This window comes from Syzygium oleosum, unplaced genomic scaffold (genome assembly GCF_021117445.2).
Source record: "Syzygium oleosum isolate NSW1041296 unplaced genomic scaffold, Sole_v2.1 Sole_v2.05, whole genome shotgun sequence".
Taxonomy (NCBI): domain Eukaryota; kingdom Viridiplantae; phylum Streptophyta; class Magnoliopsida; order Myrtales; family Myrtaceae; genus Syzygium; species Syzygium oleosum.
In genome coordinates this window covers 6,788,179-6,811,539 of record NW_026607489.1, presented here as the reverse complement: position 1 = coordinate 6,811,539, position 23,361 = coordinate 6,788,179, and the positions used below count along the sequence as shown (strand labels likewise).

At 42.0% G+C, this 23,361-nt stretch overlaps 1 pseudogene; it reads right to left on the bottom strand.

Annotated features, from left to right (window-relative positions):
- Positions 1-3,205: 3,205 nt before the first annotated feature.
- On the bottom strand, positions 3,206-23,136 carry LOC115676310 (uncharacterized; annotated as a pseudogene).
- Positions 23,137-23,361: the final 225 nt, after the last annotated feature.

Genomic DNA, 23,361 nt, shown 5'->3' with positions numbered 1-23,361 from the left:
ATTGTGCTAGAGGATGAATAAACATTGAGGCACTACCCAATTGTCAGCTGCTCATGCTTCCAATGTTGGGCATTGCCGATCGAGTATTCAGACACGGCATGATATGCAAGTTAGTTCTAAAGGATGAAATAGAAACAATATCCCCATGAACTCCTCTTTCCTGTTTTCTGTTTGGTATTGGAAAAATATATGAGACTTTTGAGAGCCATGAGTTTTCTTGATTTCAGTCGCATGCATATTTTTTAAGCACCAGATGACTCGAAATAATGGAAGTATTTTAGGATGTAAAGAGTCCATGGAGACCAATTGTCCCAAGCAATACTAGTCCATTGGTTGCCATAAAATGTGATAACCAGTATCAACAATCCTACAAAAATTACAATCGTGACCCATGACCAAGTAGCAAATTCCAACTACCTACTTCACACAAGCAAACACATGTAAGACCAATTCAAGAAATCCTTTTCACTCGAGAATACCTGTGACAAGATGTAATCTGCTTGTTGCTTGGCATAATAACGCTCCGAAGGGTGAAGCTTTCCAATGAGAGAACTTACAGCAAGCAAGAGAGATGATTTAACGAGTACCAATCTCCACATAGAGACATGTTGTTTAAATAGTTGTAAACCTTTAAAACAAAAACAGAAAAACAATAACTTCACCAATCATCTAGAGAAACCGTTTAAAGTGTTCCCATACTACAGATCTTGTCCTTCTTTCTGTGACACTAGTAGAACTTGTTTCAGACATCTTGTAATCCTTCTATTTATGACACTTAAAACCTGCAAATTATTGCTACAATTAGCATGCAAGGTAGAGAAGTCCTAACCAGCTCCTTAAGTTGCAATAAAGTTAGCAACCAGAAACAAAAAATCCCCAATCAAACAACTATTTATTCATTCAAACAGCAATAGTTCAAGACAAAAAAGAAAAAACAGAAACCACAGAATTTGACAATCATAACAATTCATTTAACACAGGTATACATGCCATCTGATACAAGAGACTCAGCAAATTACAAGCATGTTCTTCAAAGCCTGATTATTGGGATCCTAGCATCCTGTAATCTAAAAATCAAAAAAACATGGAGATCAAAAACAAACTCTGTGTTTCTGTTTAGAAGAGAACTAATTCCGATGTGAATTGTGGAAAACCTAATGAATTGTCCAGCAAAACATGGAGATCATCTGCATATATGTCTTAGATTTTTAAGGAACTTCTACCTCAGACAAGATATTGAGAACATGGTCCTATGTAGAATACTGATCAATCCACCAGGTCTAATAGATCAAAATTAATTGCCACAAGATTGTCACACAAAGTCGGAAAAGCACATGCTAACCCAAAAATGGAAAACAATAGCATATAGTAAACAAGTTAACGAAAGATCATGATGGTGAGGTGATAATGCGGAGTATAGCAATAATTAAACAAGCTTATGAGGCAACATTTGACCACCAAATCTCGCATTGAATCACAAAGGCAAAGAATCCTAGCTAAGTTCAATAGACATAATAAGAGCAAGAAGAACAACCTTATCTAATAAAGAACAGCCGATGCCATATAACGCAAGAATAACATGCGCAATCCTAATCAAACTCCAGCCCCCAACATTCGAACACAACTTGATCACGAATAACATCTCTCAATAGGACAGACAAGAAACATTCCAAAGTCGCTTCGCAAGCCCAAATCCGTCATGGGTACTCACACCTCAACACTTTCCCATTCTTCAAGGAAACCAAAACCACCCCCACCCCCCACCCTTCAAAAATCCAGACCCAAAATCTCAAACAACCAGCAGAATCCCCGCGTACCCACGAAGCGCAAAGGCGAGAAAGGACCAGGCCCAAAATCTCAAACAACCACTGACTAGTGGTCAGAGATTCACAATAACAAAGTTGTACATCACACAATAGCAATAACTCACAGAACCTTCCAACTCGCATACGCATCTTAAGGTAAAATGAAGGAAGCACGAGACATACCAGTGATGCGAAGAAGGGTTTCCCTCTCGGAAAGGTCGGTCACATGCTGCAAGTGAAAGCGAAACCCGGGTCATCGGCTAAAGAGGCCAAAAATTAAAGTGAAGAAGAGCGGATTGAAAACCGGTCGAGCCGGATGCTTACGATGAAGGTGTCGTTGAAGGAGGCGAATATGTGGGAGACTCCGAAGACGAACTCGCCCTCGCGCACCACTGGCCCGAGCATGACGTTCTCCTCCTTAGGCTCCCTAACCTTTCTCTTCGACTGCGAAACAACAAAAGAAATTCACGGTGAGTGAGCGCTCTCGATGATGAATCGCGCGACAAAAAGCTTCCGAATCGCTATCTACTCCGATGACGGATCGACGGATCGCTATCTGCTCTACCTCTGGTGTGTGCGCCTACTGCTGGAGCCGGGTGACGCGATGTGCTTCGCTCCGCTTTTCTGAAGAGCAGATGAGCAGGAGCTTGAAGACGACGGAGATGATAGGCATCTAGGGTATTTTTAAGTCATGGGCCGGCTGCAAAAAAAGCCCGATCTGGACCGGCCCGGCCCAAACAGGAATAATATATCAAATTTAGAGCTCTTACCCAACCCAAAGAAGACCCACCTAGAAAAAGCCCTACATTTTCGGGCCAGGTCGGGTCGGGCCGGGCTTTATTGACACCCCTATCCTATCATAACAGTCATTATTCATTATACGCAAAAATTACCAAATTAGTTTTAAACATATTATATGGATGGCAATTCCATACCAGACCTTTCGAGAATGTTTGATGATATTCTCATTTCTCGATTAAGCATGAAAATGACAACTTAATCAAGAAAATCACTCGGCACCTCATGCATTTTTGGGATGTTTACATTCTCTAATGCAGTAAGAGATTGCACATGATATGCCAAGTTGACTCGGAATACTGTAATAAATAGACATCCAATGTCATGATCTTTTCATCTCTTAAGCCATTCTGAAGGGTCTGATGTCTCGACAATAATTCATTGCTTCTGTGTTAAAATTGCAAGATTTCAATAGCTTCAACTTGTTAATTGATCATTGGGAAAATGATCATTATCATCCTTGTAAGAGAATTAAAATGGAGAACTTGCTACATAAACTACCACAGAATGACCAAAGTGATAATAAGGGAAGCATCGGGGATCAACTAGTTCTTCTAATTTTCTGCCCTCCAACGTGCCTATCATGATCAAACTACATGTCATTATCTCTCGAGACACTTGTAATAGCTTCGTGAGTACTTATGCGTCTGCACGGGCAACTGGTACCTGAAGCATTTCATAGCCAGGATTGAGGGGGCTCCATTCTTTCTCCGATACTCCTCAGCTACAAGCTTCATCTCGACCTCTGCCCTGGTAGAAAACACTCTGACCAGAGCCTCTTCATCTCGTCTTTTTGCACTGAGGACCACGCGAAGAACCTTCTCGAAGTACTTCTCAGGGCGAGTGAGACACTTTGATTGTAGCTCTGAGTAAAGGAAGGAACTCGTCATTCGGATTAGCTTTCAAATCCTGCAAACCCAAAGGATCAAGAATTAGATAATTCTCTAGCCTAGAACACATAAGTTCAATATGTTTTTATGCATAATACCGAAGATTATAGTCCGGAAGGGACTCATGCCAAGACAAAGCACAATGCAGGGGACTGATTATCTTGAAAATGGGTGACATTATTAGGTCTCAATATTTTAGAAACTAGATATCGCTAAGTTGCCTGCTACTTGTTAGCGTCAACACGATTGCTGAGCAAAAGCTCATAAAAGAACATGCACATTTCATCCTCAAAGAACTGTAAACTTTATATTGATAAAAGCAACATGAAAGGGCCGGTTAATAGTCATTCCCACTCACCTTGTTGATATCATTCCCAAAGGAATTTTTGTAATGATCCAGCATAGCATTGACCGGTGCTTTGTTCCTAGTGGCCAAAATCCTTATCAAGCGCTAGTCGCTGTAAGCCTTCTCTGAGATCTTCTGGTAGAGCACCACAGCCTCTGCTTGTGCCAAAGTTATGTCCACTTCCGGTCCAGGATAGCGGGATGAGCAAACGAGAGGAACTAGTAGCTATCTGCTCTACCTCTGGTGCATGCGCCTACTGCTGGAGCCGGGTGACACGATGTGCTTCGCTCCGCTTTTCCGAAGAGTAGATGAGCAGGAGCTTGAAGACGACGGAGATGATAGGCATCTAGGGTTTTTTTAAGTCATGGGCCGGCCGTAAAAAAAGCCCGATCCGGACCGGCCCGGCCCAAACAGGAATAATATATCAAATTTAGAGCTCTTACCCAATCCAAAGAAGACCCGCCCCGAAAAGGCCTTACATTTCCGGGCCTGATCGGGTCGGGCCGGGCTTTATTGACACCCCTATCCTATCATAACAGTCATCATTCATTATACGCAAAAATTACCAAATTAGTTTTAAACATATTATATGGATGGCAATTCCGTACCAGACCTTTCGAGAATGTTTGATGATATTCTCATTTCGCGATTAAGCATGAAAATGACAACTTCATCAAGAAAATCACTCGGCACCTCATGCATTTTTGGGATGTTTACATTCTCTAATGTAGTAAGAGATTGCACATGATATGCCAAGTTGACTCGGAATACTGTAATAAATAGACATCCAATGTCATGATTTTTTCATCTCTTAAGCCATTCTAAAGGGTCTGATGTCTCGACAATAATTCCTTGCTTCTGGGTTAAAATTGCAAGATTTCAATAGCTTCAACTAGTTAATTGATCATTGGGAAAATGGTCATTATCATCCTTGTAAGAAAATTAAAAGGGAGAACTTGCTACACAAGCTACCACAGAATGACCAAAGTGTTAATAAGGGAAGCATCCGGGATCAACTAGTTCTTCTAATTTTCTGCCCTCCAACGTGCCTATCATGATCAAACTACGTGTCATTATCTCTCGAGACACTTGTAATAGCTTCGTGAGTACTTATGCGTCTGCACGGGCAACTGGTACCTCAAGCATTTCATAGCCAGGATTGAGAGGGGCTCCATTCTTTCTCCGGTACTCCTCAGCTACAAGCTTCATCTCGACCTCTGCCTTGGTAGAAAATACTCTGACCAGAGCCTCTTCATCTCGTCTTTCTGCACTGAGGGCCACGCGAAGAACCTTCTCGAAGTACTTCTCAGGGCGAGTGAGACACTTTGATTGTAGCTCTGAGTAAAGGAAGGACCTCGTCATTCGGATCAGCTTTCAAATCCTGCAAACCCCAAGGATCAAGAATTAGATAATTCTCTAGTCTAGAACAGAGAAGCTCAACATGTTTTGATGTATAATACCGAAGGTTATAGTCCGGAAGCGACTCATGCCAAGACAAAGCACAATGCAGGGGACTGATTATCTTGAAAATGGGTGACATTATGAGGTTTCAATATTTTAAGAAACTAGATATCGCTAAGTTGTCTCCTACTTGTTAACGTCAACATGATTGCTGAGCAAAAGCTCATAAAAGAACATGCACATTTCATCCTCAAAGAACTGTAAACTTTATATTGGTAAAAGCAACATGAAAGGGCCGGTTAATAGTCATTCCCACTCACCTTGTTGATATCATTCCCAAAGGAATTTTTGTAATGATCAAGCGTAGCATTGACCGGTGTTTTGTTCCCAGGATAGCGGGATGAGCTAACGAGAGGAACCAGTAGCTATCTACTCTACCTCTGGTGCGTGTGCCTACTGCTGGAGCCGGGTGACGCGATGTGTTTCGCTCTGCTTTTCTGAAGAGCAGATGAGCAGGAGCTTGAAGACGAGGGAGATGATAGGCATCTAGGATTTTTTTAAGTCATGGGCCGGCTGTAAAAAAAGCCCGATCCGGACCGGCCCGGCCCAAATAGGAATAATATATCAAATTTAGAGCTCTTACCCAACTCAAAGAAGACCCGCCCCGAAAAAGCCCTACATTTTCGGGCCAGGCCTGGTCGGGTCGAGCTTTATTAACACCCTTATCCTATCATAACAGTCATCATTCATTATACGCAAAAATTACCAAATTAGTTTTAAACATATTATATGGATGGCAATTCCGTACCAGACCTTTCGAGAATGTTTGATGATATTCTCATTTCGCGATTAAGCAATGACATGACAACTTCATCAAGAAAATTACTCGGTACCTCATGCATTTTTGAGATGTTTACATTCTTTAATGTTGTAAGAGATTGCACGTGATATGCCAAGTTGACTCGGAATACTGTAATAAATAGACATCCAATGTCATGATCTTTTCATTTCTTAAACCATTCTGAAGGGTCTGATGTCTCGACAATAATTCATTGCTTCTCGTTTAAAATTACAAGATTTCAATAGCTTCAACTAATTAATTGATCATTGGGAAAATGGTCATTCTCATCCTTGTAAGAGAATTAAAAGGGAGAACTTGCTATATAAGCTACCACAGAATGACCAAAGTGTTAATAAGGGAAGCATGGGGGATCAACTAGTTCTTCTAATTTTCCGCCCTCCAACAAGCCTATTATGATCAAACTACATGTCATTATCTCTCGAGACACTTGTAATAGCTTCGTGAGTATTTATGCGTCTGCACGGGCAACTGGTACCTGAAGCATTTCGTAGCCAGGATTGAGGGGGGCTCCATTCTTTCTCTGGTACTCCTCAGCTATAAGCTTCATCTCGACCTCTGCCCTGGTAGAAAACACTCTGACCAGAGCCTCTTCATCTCGTCTTTCTGCACTGAGGGCCACGCGAAGAACCTTCTCGAAGTACTTCTCATGGCGAGTGAGACACTTTGATCGTAGCTCTGAGTAAAGGAAGGAACTCGTCATTCGGATCAGCTTTCAAATCCTGCAAACCCGAAGGATCAAGAATTAGATAATTCTCTAGTCTAGAACATAGAAGCTCAACATGTTTTGATGCATAATACCGAAGGTTATAGTCCGGAAGCGACTCATGCCAAGACAAAGCACAATGCAGGGGACTGATTATCTTGAAAATGGGTGACATTATTAGGTCTCAATATTTTAGAAAATAGATATCGCTAAGTTGCCTGCTACTTGTTAGCGTCAACACGATTACTGAGCAAAAGCTCATAAAAGAACATGCACATTTCATCCTCAAAGAAGTGTAAACTTTATATTGGTAAAAGCAATATGAAAGGGCCGGTTTATAGTCATTCCCACTCACTTTGTTGATATCATTCCCAAAGGCATTTTTGTAATGATCCAGCGCAGCGTTGACCTGTGCTTTGCTCCTAGTGGCCAAAATCCTTATCAAGCTCCAGTCGCTGTAAACCTTCTCTAAGATCTTCTGGTGGAGTACCACAGCCTCTGCTTGTGCCAAAGTTATGTCCACTTCCGGTCCAGGATAGCGGGATGAGCTAATGAGAGGAACCAGTAGCTATCTGCTCTACCTCTGGTCCGTGCGCCTACTGCTGGAGCCGGGTGACGCGATGTGCTTCGCTCCGCTTTTCTGAAGAGCAGATGAGCAGGAGCTTGAAGATGATGGAGATGATAGGCATCTATGGTTTTTTTAAGTCATGGGCCGGCCGTAAAAAAAGCTCGATCCGAATCGGCCCGGCCCAAACAGGAATAATATATTAAATTTAGAGCTCTTACCCAACCCAAAGAAGACCCGCCCTGAAAAAGCCCTACATTTCCGGGCCTGGCCGGACCGGGCCGAGCTTTATGGACACTCCTATCTTATCATAATAGTCATCATTCATTATACGCAAAAATTAACAAATTAGTTTTAAACATATTATATGGATGGCAATTCGGTACCACACCTTTCGGGAATGTTTGATGATATTCTCATTTCGCGATTAAGCATGAAAATGACAACTTCATCAAGAAAATCACTCGGCACCTCATGCATTTTTGGGATGTTTACATTTTCTAATGTAGTAAGAGATTGCACATGATATGCCAAGTTGACTCGGAATACCGTAATAAATAGACATCCAATGTCATGATCTTTTCATTTCTTAAGCCATTCTGAAGGGTCTGATGTCTCGAAAATAATTCATTGCTTATGGGTTAAAATTACAAGATTTGAATAGCTTCAACTAGTTAATTGATCATTGGGAAAATGGTCATTCTCATCCTTGCAAGAGAATTAAAATGGAGAACTTGCTATATAAGCTACCACAGAATGACCAAAGTGTTAATAAGGAAAGCATGGGGGATCAACTAGTTCTTCTAAATTTCCGCCCTCCAACAAGCCTATTATGATCAAACTACATGTCATTATCTCTCGAGACACTTGTAATAGCTTCGTGAGTACTTATGCGTCTGCACGGGCAACTGGTACCTGAAGTATTTCATAGCCAGGATTGAAGGGGGGCTCCATTCTTTCTCCGGTACTCCTCAGCTACAAGCTTCATCTCGACCTCTGCCTTGGTAGAAAATACTCTGACCAGAGCCTCTTCATCTCGTCTTTCTGCACTGAGGGCCACGCGAAGAACCTTCTCGAAGTACTTCTCATGGCGAGTGAGACACTTTGATTGTAGTTCTGAGTAAAGGAAGGAACTCGTCATTCGGATCAGCTTTCAAATCCTACAAACCCGAAGGATCAAGAATTAGATAATTCTCTTGTCTAGAACAGAGAAGCTCAATATGTTTTGATGCATAATACCGAAGGTTATAGTCCGGAAGCGACTCATGTCAAGACAAAGCACAATGCATGGGACTGATTATCTTGAAAATTGGTGACATTATTAGGTCTCAATATTTTAGAGACTAGATATGGTTAAGTTGCCTGCTACTTGTTAGCGTCAACACGATTGCTGAGCAAAAGCTCATAAAACATCATGCACATTTCATCCTCAAAGAACTGTAAACTTTATATAGGTAAAAGCAATATGAAAGGGCCGGTTTATAGTCATTCCCACTCACCTCGTTGATATCATTCCCAAAGGAATTTTTGTAATGATCTAGCGTAGCATTGACCTGTGTTTTGCTCCTAGTGGCCAAAATCCTTATCAAGCTCCAGTCGCTGTAAGCCTTCTCTAAGATCTTCTGGTGGAGTGCCACAGCCTCTGCTTGTGCCAAAGTTATGTCCACTTCCGGTCCAGGATAGCGGGATGAGCTAACGAGAGGAACCAGTAGCTATCTGCTCTACCTCTGGTGCGTGCGCCTACTGCTGGAGCTGGGTGACGCGATGTGCTTCGCTCCGTTTTTCTGAAGAGCAGATGAGCAGGAGCTTGAAGACGACGGAGATGATAGGCATCTAGGGTTTTTTTAAGTCATGGGCCAACTGTAAAAAAAGCCCTATCCGGACCGGCCCGGCCCAAACAGGAATAATATATCAAATTTAGAGCTGTTACCCAACCCAAAGAAGACCCGCCTCGAAAAAGCCCTACATTTCCGGGCCAGGCCGGGTCGGGCCGGGCTTTATTGACACCACTATCCTATCAAAACAGTCATCATTCGTTATACGCTAAAATGACCAAATTAGTTTTAAACATATTATATGGATGGCAATTCCGTACCAGACCTTTCGAGAATGTTTGATGATATTCTCATTTCGCGATTAAGCATGAAAATGACAACTTCATCAAGAAAATCACTCGGCACCTCATGCATTTTTGGGATGTTTACATGCTCAAATGTAGTAAGAGATTGCACATGATATGCCAAGTTGACTCGGAATACTGTAATAAATAGACATCCAATATCATGATCTTTTCATCTCTTAAGCTATTCTGAAGGGTCTGATGTCTTGATAATAATTCATTACTTCTGGGTTAAAATTACAAGATTTCAATAGCTTCAACTAGTTAATTGATCATTGGGAAAATGGTCATTATCATCCTTGTAAGAGAATTAAAAGGGAGAACTTGCTACATAAGCTACCACAGAATGACCAAAGTGTTAATAAGGGAAGCATCCGGGATCAACTAGTTCTTCTAATTTTCTGCCCTCCAACGTGCCTATCATGATCAAACTACGTGCCATTATCTCTCGAGACACTTGTAATAGCTTCGTGAGTACTTATACGTCTGCACGGGCAACTGGTACCTGAAGCATTTCATAGCCAGGATTGAAGGGGGGCTCCATTCTTTCTCCGGTACTCCTCAGCTACAAGCTTCATCTCGACCTTTGCCCTGGTAGAAAACACTCTGACCAGAGCCTCTTCATCCCGTCTTTCTGCACTGAGGGCCACGCGAAGAACCTTCTCGAAGTATTTCTCAGGGCGAGTGAGACACTTTGATTGTAGCTCTGAGTAAGGAAAGGAACTCGTCATTCGGATCAGCTTTCAAATCCTGCAAACCCGAAGGATCAAGAATTAGATAATTCTCTAGTCTAGAACAGAGAAGCTCAACATGTTTTGATGCATAATACCGAAGGTTATAGTCCGGAAGCGACTCATGCCAAGACAAAGCACAATGCAGGGGACTGATTATCTTGAAAATGGGTGACATTATTAGGTCTCAATATTTTAGAAACTAGATATCGCTAAGTTGCCTGCTACTTGTTAGCGTCAACACGATTGCTGAGCAAAAGCTTCTAAAAGAACATGCACATTTCATCCTCAAAGAACTGTAAACTTTATATTGGTAAAAGTAATATGAAAGGGCCGGTTTATAGTCATTCCCACTCACCTTGTTGATATCATTCCCAAAGGCATTTTTGTAATGATCCAGCACAGCATTGACCTGTGCTTTACTCCTAGTGGCCAAAATCCTTATCAAGCTCCAGTCGCTGTAAGCCTTCTCTAAGATCTTCTGGTGGAGTACCACAGCCTCTGCTTGTGCCAAAGTTTTGTCCACTTCCGGTCCAGGATAGCGGGATGAGCTAACGAGAGGAACCAGTAGCTATCTGCTCTACCTCTGGTGCGTGCGCCTACTGCTGGAGCCGGGTGACGCGATGTGCTTCGCTCCGCTTTTCCGAAGAGTAGATGAGCAGGAGCTTGAAGACGAAGGAGATGATAGGCATTTAGGGTTTTTTTAAGTCATGGGCCGGCTGTAAAAAAAGCCAGATCCGGACCGGCCCGGCCCAAACAGGAATAATTTATCAAATTTAGAGCTCTTACCCAACCCAAAGAAGACCCACCCCGAAAAAGCCCTACATTTGGGGGCCTGGCCGGGCCGGGCCGAGCTTTATGGACACTCCTATCCTATCATAACAATCATCATTCATTATACGCAAAAATTAACAAATTAGTTTTAAACATATTATATGGATGGCAATTCCGTACCAGACCTTTCGAGAATGTTTGATGATATTCTCATTTCGCGATTAAGCATGAAAATGACAACTTCATCAAGAAAATCACTCGGCACCTCATGCATTTTTGGGATGTTTACATTCTCTAATGTAGTAAGAGATTGCACATGATATGCCAAGTTGACTCGGAATATCTTAGTAAATAGACATCCAATGTCATGATCTTTTCATTTCTTAAGCCATTCTGAAGGGTCTGATGTCTCGACAATAATTCATTGCTTCTGGGTTAAAATTGCAAGATTTCAATAGCTTCAACTAATTAATTGATCATTGGGAAAATGGTCATTATCATCCTTGTAAGAGAATTAAAAGGGAGAACTTGCTATATAAGCTACCACAGAATGATCAAAGTATTAGTAAGGGAAGCATCGGGGATCAACTAGTTCTTCTAATTTTCTGCCCTCCAACGTGCCTATCATGATCAAACCACATGTCATTATCTCTCGAGACAGTTGTAAAAGCTTCATGAGTACTTATGCGTCTGCACGGGTAACTGGTACCTGAAGCATTTCATAGCCAGGATTGAGGGGGGCTCCATTCTTTCTCCAGTACTCCTCAGCTACAAGCTTCATCTTGACCTCTGCCCTGGTAGAAAACACTCTGACCAGAGCCTCTTCATCTCGTCTGTCTGCACTGAGGGCCACGCGAAAAACCTTCTCGAAGTATTTCTCAGGGCGAGTGAATCACTTTGATTGTAGCTCTGAGTAAAGGAAGGAACTCGTCATTCGGATCAGCTTTCAAATCCTACAAATCCGAAGGATCAAGAATTAGATAATTCTCTAGTCTAGAACAGAGAAACTCAATATGTTTTGATGCATAATACCGAAGGTTATAGTCCGGAAGCAACTCATGCCAAGACAAAGCACAATACAGGGGACTGATTATCTTGAAAATGGATGACATTATTAGGTCTTAATATTTTAAAAACTAGATATCGCTAAGTTGCCTCCTACTTGTTAGTGTCAACACGATTGTGAGCAAAAGCTCATAAAAGAACATGCACATTTCATCCTCAAAGAATTGTAAACTTTATATTGGTAAAAGCAACATGAAAGGGCCGGTTAATAGTCATTCGCACTCACCTTGTTGATATCATTCCCAAAGGAATTTTTGTAATGATTTAGCGTAGCATTGACCTGTGTTTTGCTCCTAGTGGCCAAAATCCTTATCAAGCTCCAGTCGCTGTAAGCCTTCTCTGAGATCTTCTGGTGGAGTACCACAGCCTCTGCTTGTGCCAAAGTTCCATCCACTTCCGGTTCAGGATAGCGGGATGAGCTAACGAGAGGAACCAGCAGCTATATGCTCTACCTCTGGTTCGTGCGCCTACTGCTGGAGCCGGGTGACGCGATGTGCTTCGCTCCGCTTTTCTGAAGAGCAGATGAGCAGGAGCTTGAAAACGACGGAGATGATAGGCATCTAAGGTTTTTTTAAGTCATGGGCCGGCTGTAAAAAAAGCCCGATCCGGACCGGCCGGGCCCAAATAGGAATAATATATCAAATTTAGAGCTCTTACCCAACCCAAAGAAGACCCGCCCCGAAAAAGCCCTACATTTCCGGGCCAGGCTTGGTCGGGCCGGGCTTTATTAACATCCATATCCTATCATAACAGTCATTATTGATTATACGCAAAAATTACCAAATTAGTTTTGAACATATTATATGGATGGCAATTCCGTACTAGACCTTTCGAGAATGTTTGATGATATTCTCATTTCGCGATTAAGCATGAAAATGACAACTTCATCAAGAAAGTTACTCGGTACCTCATGCATTTTTTAGATGTTTACATTCTTTAATGTTGTAAGAGATTGCACGTGATATGCCTAGTTGACTCGGAATACTGTAATAAATAGACATCCAATGTCATGATCTTTTCATCTCTTAAGCCATTCTGAAGGGTCTGATGTCTCGACAATAATTCATTGCTTCTGGGTTAAAATTACAAGATTTCAATAGCTTCAACTAGGTAATTGATCATTGGGAAAATGGTCATTATCATCTTTGTAAGAGAATTAAAAGGGAGAACTTGCTACATAAGATACCACATAATGACCAAAGTGTTAATAAGGAAAGCATCCGGGATCAACTAGTTCTTCTAATTTTCTGCCCTCCAACGTGCCTATCATGATCAAACTACATGTCATTATCTCTCGAGACACTTGTAATAGCTTCGTGAGTACTTATGCGTCTACACGGGCATCTGGTATCTGAAGCATTTCATAGCCAGGATTGAAGGGGGTTCCATTCTTTCTCCGGTACTCCTCAGCTACAAGCTTCATCTCGACCTCTGCCCTGGTAGAAAACACTCTGACCAGAGCCTCTTCATCTCGTCTTTCTGCACTGAAGGCCACGCGAAGAACCTTCTCGAAGTACTTTTTAGGGCGAGTGAGACAATTTGATTGTAGCTCTGAGTAAAGGAAGGAACTCGTCATTCGGATCAGCTTTCAAATCCTGCAAACCCGAAGGATCAAGAATTAGATAATTCTCTAGTCTAGAACAGAGAAGCTCAATATGTTTTGATGCATAATACCGAAGGTTATAGTCCGGAAGCGACTCATGCCAAGACAAAGCACAATGCAGGGGACTGATTATCTTGAAAATGGGTTACATTATTGGGTCTCAATATTTTAGAGACTAGATATGGTTAAGTTGCCTCCTACTTGTTAGCGTCAACACGATTGCTGAGCAAAAGCTCATAAAAGAACACGCACATTTCATCCGCAAAGAATTGTAAACTTTATATTGGTAAAAGCAACATGAAAGGGCCGGTTAATAGTCATTCCAACTCACCTATTTGATATCATTCCCAAAGGTATTTTTGTAATGATCCAGCGTAGCATTGACCTGTGCTTTGCTCCTAGTGGCCAAAATCCTTATCAAGCTCCAGTTGCTGTAAGCCTTCTTTGAGATCTTCTAGTGGAGTACCACAGCCTCTGCCTGTGCCAAAGTTATGTCCACTTCCAGTCCAGGATAGCGGGATGAGCTAACGAGAGGAACCAGCAGCTAGGAGCCAAGGAAGCTGTATCAAAGTGCAGTTTATACCCAATAGAGGAGATTTGACTTACATTCAACACCCAGTGAAAAATGAAATGATTCGGAGATAGACAATAATTATTTCACGGATTATCATCGGGCTAAATTTTTTTTATGTTGGACCTAGCTCTTGATTTTAGATAGGAGAAAGGGTTCTAATGAAGTGGCATAAAGTCACCACAGTTTCGTGAAACCATAACCAATCAAATAACAAGCCAAAATATCAGGAACTTTCTCAATCATACCACCATCCGGACAAGCATTCTCATGCAAAACTCCAAAACTGTCTTAAAGATTCAACACCCTGCAACTTGTATTCTCCGACTCTCTGTATTATGCTCAATCTTGGACACATTTTGATCTTAATTGCCTTCATCAATCTCAAGGAATACTTTTACAGGACAGCAATTACTCTAGAGCGTCAAGGAGTTACTGAGACTTCATCGTACAAAATACTTATTGCAACATGTATGGAAAAGAGTTACTTCGAATAACAATCATCAGGATTGGGAAACTTCATGTCACAACTTCAGGAAAGTGTAAAAGCAGTACCTCAGGAAATATCCCAGTTGTGTGGTTAGCCATGTCCTCTTCCAGTGACTTCTTGTATCGAGCATGATATGCATGTTTTGCCAAGATCAAGTGCTGGGAAGACCTAGGTTTCTCTCTCAGCTCTCTCTCAGCTATTAAGTCTCTGGTTATTCCAGTTCTCTCTCTCGCCATGAGAGCTTCTCTCTACCCTATTTTGTGGTAGCTCCTTTCAATCTTGATCCAAATTTCAAACCCTAATCCCTTTCTTATGTCAATCCACTTTTTTTTTTTTTTCAATTTTTCCACTTCTCATGGAAAAATCTTTTCCCCTTTACATCATTTCCCCTTCCCCCGTTACCCACAAACTACTAGCTCTTTCTTCTTCTCTTCTGTGTCCTTGGTTTTGACAACTTTTACCGGTCCACAAATGGCTGTTGATGCAGTGGCCTTGGTGATAGAAGGTCGCTTGGTCTGCTAAAGCGACACCCCTCGGAATAGCCAAATCTGCCTTGGACAACCCCATCTGCCGTCTTTTCTTGTACTGCTTTACTGGATCATCATTGAGCCATTGCCGCAAATGAAATTCACCGTTTCTTCGGTCCACAAGGTTGTATGTACTGATGTTTAATAGTGATGTGTTTGGGTGCAATGCAGTGGTGTCAAAGTATGGATGGTGCCATGTGTTAGATGATACATAGAAGGTGTTCGATGAATTGTCCAAAAGAGGAATTTATAATGTTGCCTCGCTGAATTTGATTAGGCTCAAGCAGGGATCTAATGTGCTTATCTCGTTTTGGGGATTTCATCTCCAACAAATGAGCTAAGTCAAGTATCTCTCTGTTCTTTTGCTTGCTCCTACACTTTTGGGGCTCTTTTTTTATGTATTTCGCTTTCTATGCATCTGTACTTCAGTTGTACTTTGATTTATACTGTTGTAAGTCTTTATCCTATTCCCACCAGTATTCACATTTTATTCCTCACGCAATTCAGCGGACCACCATCAACTTCACCCCATTCCCCTGCTCCTTTTGTTCTTTATCAGAAGTTGCCTTTGTTTGCGTAGCAACTGGACCGGAGCTCTAGTCCTCCTTCTTGTATGTATCTTTTGTTTGTGCAGCAACGGGACCGGAGCTTTAGTCATCCTCCTTATCTTTCTCATCCAGATTAAGTTTGTTGCTAATCTCTTCGATCGCCGGGCTGGAATCTTGCCATTGTGTCGGTGATGGTCGATGCCATATCTTCAGAAGGTCGCTTGGTCTGCTAAAGCGGAATTCTGGAGGCAAGCCAAGTTTATGTGCCCATTGTAGCCATGAATATTTTAGCCTGGAATTGTCGAGGCATTGCTAGAAACGCGACGATGAGAGAGTTGAAAGCCACATGCCGATCTTGTGACCTTGGTATTGTGTTTCTATCGGAGACAAAATGTGATACTAGATGGATAGAAACTCTTACAAGAAGGATTGGATTTACTCGGTCCTTCTCTATTCCCGCGGAAAACCATGTGGGAGGTCTAGTAGTCATGTGGACAGATCTTGTAACTTTATCCTTTTCCTTTGTAGACAAAAACCAAATCCATACGGAGGTTTCTAACAAAGAAAATCCAGAACAATTGTGGTGGCTTTCGTTAGTGTATGCACCTCCTTATTGTGGGCTTAAATGAGTATTTTGGGAAGACTTCACAAGCCGGGTTCAAGGGAGAAGATTGGGTTGGAATTGGAGATTTCAATGAGACTATCTACGGCTATGGCGCGTCCAATAGAAGAGGTCCGGGCCCATCTCGTCACTTTCTGGTGGATTTTATGGATGCCTTGGGTTGTATTGATCTTGGGTTCAAAGGCAAACCTTATACTTGGACAAATGGCAGAAAGGGCTTTGCAAGCGTTTGAAAAAGACTTGATCGATCAGTTTGTTCGACATCATGATGTGAGAAATTTCCTCGAGCAGGGATTGTCCACTTGGCAGTGGTAAACTCATATCATTCTTCTATTTTGCTGAATTCAACTTCTATTGAGGATAACTCAAAACGTCCTTTTAAATTTGAAGCTGCATGGCTGCAGGATCCAACTTGGGTTAATGAAGTGGAAAAGGCTCGGAACGATAATGTGGTTGGCAATTCATTAACCACATGGCATAGGAAGCTGAAATCGACAGAAATAGCTCTCAAAAGGTGGAATAAAGAACATTTTGGTATTTGCCAACAACGCCTCAAGGAATTGATGGTAGCACTTGATTCCATTCAAAGGGATGACCCTTCAGTAGAGCATAGCAGGAGGGAAAAAGAAATCAAGGTGGCTATTAACGAGCAATGGGAGAGATTGGAGATGCTATGGAAGCAAAAATCGAGATAATCATGGTTGCAGGAGGGTGATCGGAATACCAAATTCTTCCATCTTTCTACAACTATCAGAAGGCGCAAAAATTATATCCTGGCAGCTCAGGATGATGGAGGCCAATGGCTTATGAGTATAGATGAGATTAAAAACTTCTTTTTATTCAAGTATACAGAGCTTTTCTTGGGGCCATCACTAGATCCACACCCTCTCATTAGGGAACTCTTCCCTAAGGTAGTTTCTGATGAAGAAAACTTGGATCTTTTGGCAATTTCAACTGAGGATGAAATATATAGCGTCTTGAAAGAGATGGCCCTTTTAAATCACCAGGCCCAGACGGATTCCATGCTATTTTCTACACGAAATGCCGGGAAGTGGTGAAGGCCCAAATTGTCCAATTTGTGCAGCACTTCTTTAACACAGGTCAACTGCCTCATCTTCTCAATCATACTTTTATAGTTCTCATCCTAAAAACTCATAATCCACACACATTTAACCAATTTCGGCCCATAAGTCTATCCAATGTGAGCTATAAACTTATCTCTAAGTTGTTGGCAAATAGACTGAAAAAGGTACCTCAGTCGTATTATTTCACCTTAGCAATCAGCTTTTGTTCCGGGTAGGAGCATACAAGAAAATTCTGTAATTGCACAGGAAATCTTACACTCCATAAGGAAGAAAAGAAAGGGGAGTCCATTCATGGGAGTCAAGGTTGATATGTCAAAAGCTTATGATAGAGTTGATTGGAGTATACTTGATGCAATACTCTATAGTTTGGGGTTTTCGTCTCACTTTTGCAAGCTCATAAAAATGTGTATCGTCGGTTCATTATTCTCTTCTCATCAACGGTAGACTTGCGGGAAGTTTTAAACCTCAGAAAGGACTCCGACAAGGTGACCCTATTTTGCCATACCTGTTTGTAATTTATTCTGAACTTCTTTCTAGAATTCTATCTAGAGCAGGGCATTTGAAGATTATTGCAGGTATAAGAGTAGGGCGAAAAAGTCCGCCTTTAACTCACCTTATGTATGGCGATGACTTGTTGTTATTTGTCGGAGCTACTAAACATCAAGTGAGCACTGAAGGAATGCCTTGAACTTTATTGCTTGTGATCAGGTCAAAGCTTGAATCATCAGAAGTCATCTATCTTTTTTTCTAAAAATACTTCCACGGGCATGAAAAAGTTTTGTATGGATGAGCTCCACATGCGAAAGACAGATCTTGAATCACTATACCTTAGAAATCCCCTCTTCAATACAGGAAAAAGCAGGACAAAATATCAATTCCTTGAACAAAAGGTTGATAACAAACTTAGCTCCTGAAAAAGAAAGACACTATCTTGGGCAGGTAGAGTAACATATATCATTGGTTGTTCAGAGCATATCGATTTATGCTATGCAATCTAGTCGTTTGCCTCGGAGCACTGGTGACAGACTTGATGCCTCTATAAGAAAATTCTGGTGGGGTGTGCCAACAGAGAAAAATAGATATTTTACACCTAAATGTTGGGATTCTCTATGTAGAAACAAGAAGAGTGGAGGAATGGGTTTTCGGTAGAATAGAGACTTCAACAATGCTTTGCTTTTGAAGCTCAGTTGGGGAATGATCCAAGATAGAGGCAAGTTATGGGTTCGAGTCCTTGAAGGGAAATATTTGTAGACCTCAAATTTCTGGAATCACAAGGTCAAGGCATCAACCTCTCCTTTGTGGAAGGCAATCATAGATACCAGAGAAGTACTCAAACTGGGAACTCTATATCAAATAGGGGATGGAAAGTCAATCGAGGTCGGAAATCACCCCTGGATTCCTACCGTCTCAACTCATCTGCCTTCTTTTATCGATCCAGACCCTGTTTTGAAGCACATAAAGATAGAAAGCTTCTTTATCCCAGGGACAAAAACTTGGGATATATTAAGTCTAAATCAAACATTTTGCCCAACCTCAGTCCAAGCCATCCTTCAGATCCATGTGCCAAACTCCATTGGGGTAGACAAACTGATTTGGCATCCAGCTATCGATGAAATATTTTTTGTTAAATCTGCCGACAAACTCATAAAGTCGCCAAATGAAAATGGTAATAACCGTGGTATTTGGAACAAAATTTGGAAAGCTAGAGCTCATGAGCAACACAAAATGATGTTGTGGAGGATAACGACTAATGTTTTACCTTGTCGAGCCAACTTGTTTCAATTGATCCACAACCTAGACCCCTCTTGCCCGTTGTGTGGAGCTTCAGAGGAAAATTCAGTACATTTGTTCACAAAATGTCCTCTAGCCCAAATTATGTGGAAACAGAGCCCATGGGGTATTATCTCGTCTTCTTGGAACTTCAGGTCTCCAGAAGAGATGGTGAATCACTTTCTTGATCCAGAAAAATAGTACAGAGAACGGGAGTGGATTGCAAGCTCTTCACCCTCTATGCAACAATTCTTTGCACTAGAATGTGTTGTTACAGGAATGCAAAGATACATGATCAGACTACTCTAGTTCCTTCCCAAGCCATTCAGATAGTCATACAAGATTTCTTGGAATATTCAAATATATTCAGGAGGGAGGACAAAGTGAAGTTAAGCGAGAAACCGGATTTTATTGGGGTAAGGTCATACTCTTGGATACCTCCATCAAATCAAGAGTTGAAATTTAATGTAGATGGTGCGTGGAAAGATAACAGAGGTGCCATAGGAATTATTGCACGATCGTATATAGGCTTAGTTGTCCAAGCGTGGACAAGACGAGGAAGATGGAACTCGCCAGTGGAAGTGGAAGCTGCAGCTCTTCTTCTCCCATGCAAAGTTGCTTAGTCTCTCGACATCCACAAAGTGGTTTTTGAAAGTGATTGTAAGATGTTAATTGATGCTATTCAACAAAAGGGCATTTGTCCTTGGTGTATTCATGCTTTCGTCTCGGACTCTCGCTTATTTCTCAGCAACAACCCAGAATGGAGCTTTAAGTGGATCAATAGATCTAGTAATGTTGCTGCTCATGAGCTTGCAAAATGGGCTTCTTTTCATTTAGGAAATGCATCATCTTTCTCTTTGAATGATCTCCCCTTTAGAGTCAAAAGCTTAGTGCTCGCGGAGTCTTCTTTTATTTATCATGTTGATGTAGGCTCCAACTCTTCTGTGTAATATTTGTACTTCTCTAATGCAATGGAAGGTTCGATTTAGCAAAAAAAAAGTGCTGGGAAGACCTTGTGCAGGCTATCTCAATGAGAACAGCATAACTCCCACTTCGAATTGCTCTACTTGCCAGGTGCGCATCACGTTCAGCAGAATCAAGCATAAAAAAGACTACAAAACGCTGATGACATGGAAATCACAGGGAGGCAAAGAATTTAGAAGATCACATGTCATGGTATACCCACGGTATTATGAACAGAGCGTATAATCTCGTATGGATAATCAACTGAAATATAGGAACGACTACATGTCTCCAAGAAATCAATTCAAACAATTAAAGAAGATCAGAGCTCGAAGCCTCCGTTAGCTTCACTATCGAATGTCTCGAGGAGGTCCTCACCATAGGTCTCCGCGTACCTTTGCCTTAAACATTTTCTCTCCTCAGCATTTTTATGAGCCAATATGCTAATGATGAGCTTGTCAAATGTCCTCCATCCTTCCAGATCGTTCATGAGAATGATCGAAGCAGAAAAGATTAAATTAGACGAAAAGCAAAGATGACACGGAGGTAGAAAACATTTTCGTTACTTATACCAGCAAACAACGTACTGCAGCCACCCGGGACAACCTAAGGACAAAGAATAATGTATCTTAGATTCCATTTCGGACGACCAGTGAATTAGCCATAGGAACAGTGATCGCAGAAGCGATTGAACTAAAAGGAGCTGAAAAAAAGAAGAGCACAAGAACTCCAGAACATACAGCACAAGAAATAAGAACATATACCAGCGAACAACATATCGCAGCCACATGGGACATCCTACGGACAAAGAATCGTGTATCTTAGATTCCATTTCGGACCATTCGACCAATGAATTAGCTATAGGAACAGTGATCGCAGAAGCGATTGAACTAAAAGGAGCAGATATTTACAGCACGAGAAACAACTGAAGAATTAGGTCGAATTGAAAAGGAAATTTTCTGCATATCTCCACATCATTCCTGGACCAAGAAACAGCTCGATCCTAACAGCAGATCACCCAATAGAAAAAGAAAAGAAAATAAAGAGCACAAGAACTCCAGAACATATAGCACAAGAAAGAAGAACATATAGCAGCGAATAACATACTGCAGCCACATGGGACAACCTAAGGACAAAGAATCGTGTATCTTAGATTTCATTTCGGACCACCAGTGAATTAGCCATAGGAACAGTGATTGCAGAAGCGACTGAACTAAAAGGAGCTGAAAAAAAAAAACAAAAAGAGAGCACAAGAATTCCAAAACATATAGCACAAGAAAGAGATACTAGCGAACAACATATTGCAGCCACATAAGACGTCCTAAGGACAAAGAATCGGGGAAAATTTCAATTAAGGATCCTAAGTGGGGTCAAATTCTTAAAAGAGAGCCCAAAGTGAACATAGTGTCAAATAAGGACCTAAAGTGCTCAATCAGTCTCAAATAAGAATTTGAAGTGCCCAAAAAGTCTCAAATAAGGGCCTGGGTCGCCAACCGGCCAAAATGCCCACCGGCCGGCGAGAATGTTACTATTCCGGCAATAGAACAGTAACTTTTTTTAATTTTTTTTCCTTTTCTGTTTTTTTCTTTCTTTTCCTTGTCGTTTTCTTTTTTTTTCTTCTCTTCCTTTGTCGGCCATAGCCGGGGCTGGTAGAGGTCGCTTTGTTCAGGCGAGGCTGTTCATCTGGGCTGGACAAGGTCAGCTTCGCCAGTTGCCGGCGAGGTCGAGCCTCGCTAGATTTGGCGAGGGCTCGACCTCGTCGGTATCGGGCGAGGCTGGCCTTGCCGTTGCAGGCAAGACCGGCCTCGCCCGATGCCGGTGAGGTCGAGCTTCGCCAGCGGCCGACGGGGCGGAGCCCTCGCCAGATTTGGGGAGGCTCGACCTCCCGGCAACTGGCGAGGCCGACCTCACCCAGCCCAGGCGAGGGCAGCCCTTGCCCAACGCAGGTGAGGACGGCCTCGCCTGAGGCCGGCGACCTCCGCCAGCCCAGGCTATGGCCGGCGGAGGAAGAGAAGAAAAAAAAAAGAAAAGGAAAAGGAAAAGAAAAAGAAAAAGAAAAAAAATAGAAAAAGAAAAACAGAAAGGAAAAAATAATAAAAAAATAAAAAAGTTACTGTTCCGATGCCGGAATAGTAACATTCTTGCCGACCGGCGGGCATTTTGGCCGTCCGGCGACCCAAGCCCTTATTTGAGATTTTTTGGGCACTTCGGATCTTTATTTGAGACAGATTTAGCACTTCAAGTCTTATTTAGCACTATGTTCACTTTGGACCATCTTTTGAGAATTTGACCCCACTTGGGGCCCTTAATTGAAATTTTCCCAAGAATCGTGTATCTTAGATTCCATTTCGGACCATTCGACCAGCGAATTAGCCATAGGAACAGTGATCGCAGAAGCGATTGAACTAAAACGAGTGGATATATACACGACGAGAAACAACTGAAGAGCAGGTCACATTGAACATTCCTGGACCCAGAAACAGCTCAATCCTAACAGCCGATCACCCAAAAGGAAAAAAAGAAGAGCACAAGAACTCCAGAACATATAGCACAAGAAAGAAGAACATATACCAGCGAACAACATATTGCAACCACATGGGACGTCCTACGGACAAAGAATCGTGTATCTTAGATTCTATTTCGGACCATTTGACCAGCGAATGAGCCATAGGAACAGTGATCGCAGAAGCGATTGAACTAAAAGGAGCGGATATTTACACGATGAGAAACAACTGAAGAATCAGGTCACATTGAACATTCCTGGACCCAGAAACAGCTCGATCCTAACAGCCGATCACCCAAAAGGAAAAAAAAAGCACAAGAAAGAAAGGTGGTGAGACATAGCGCACCTGCGAATGCTTCCCGGAGTTGCTCAGAGTCTCCGACTGTTGTGGTCATTGACTCTGACGATACTGACATTGAGCTTATTGTTGAGGAAAGAGGAAGACTGGTGTGGTGTGGTGTTTGCGTCCAAGCGAAAACGAAAAAGGAGGGAGGCGAGGGAAAGTAGTGCTTTTCGATTTCGAAGATGAAAGTATAACAAAAATTTGCAGGCGTTCGACGAGAGAGCGTAGGCGGTGGGCAACGTGAACGGTGGTGATTTAGCAGCGGAATAGTTGTGAA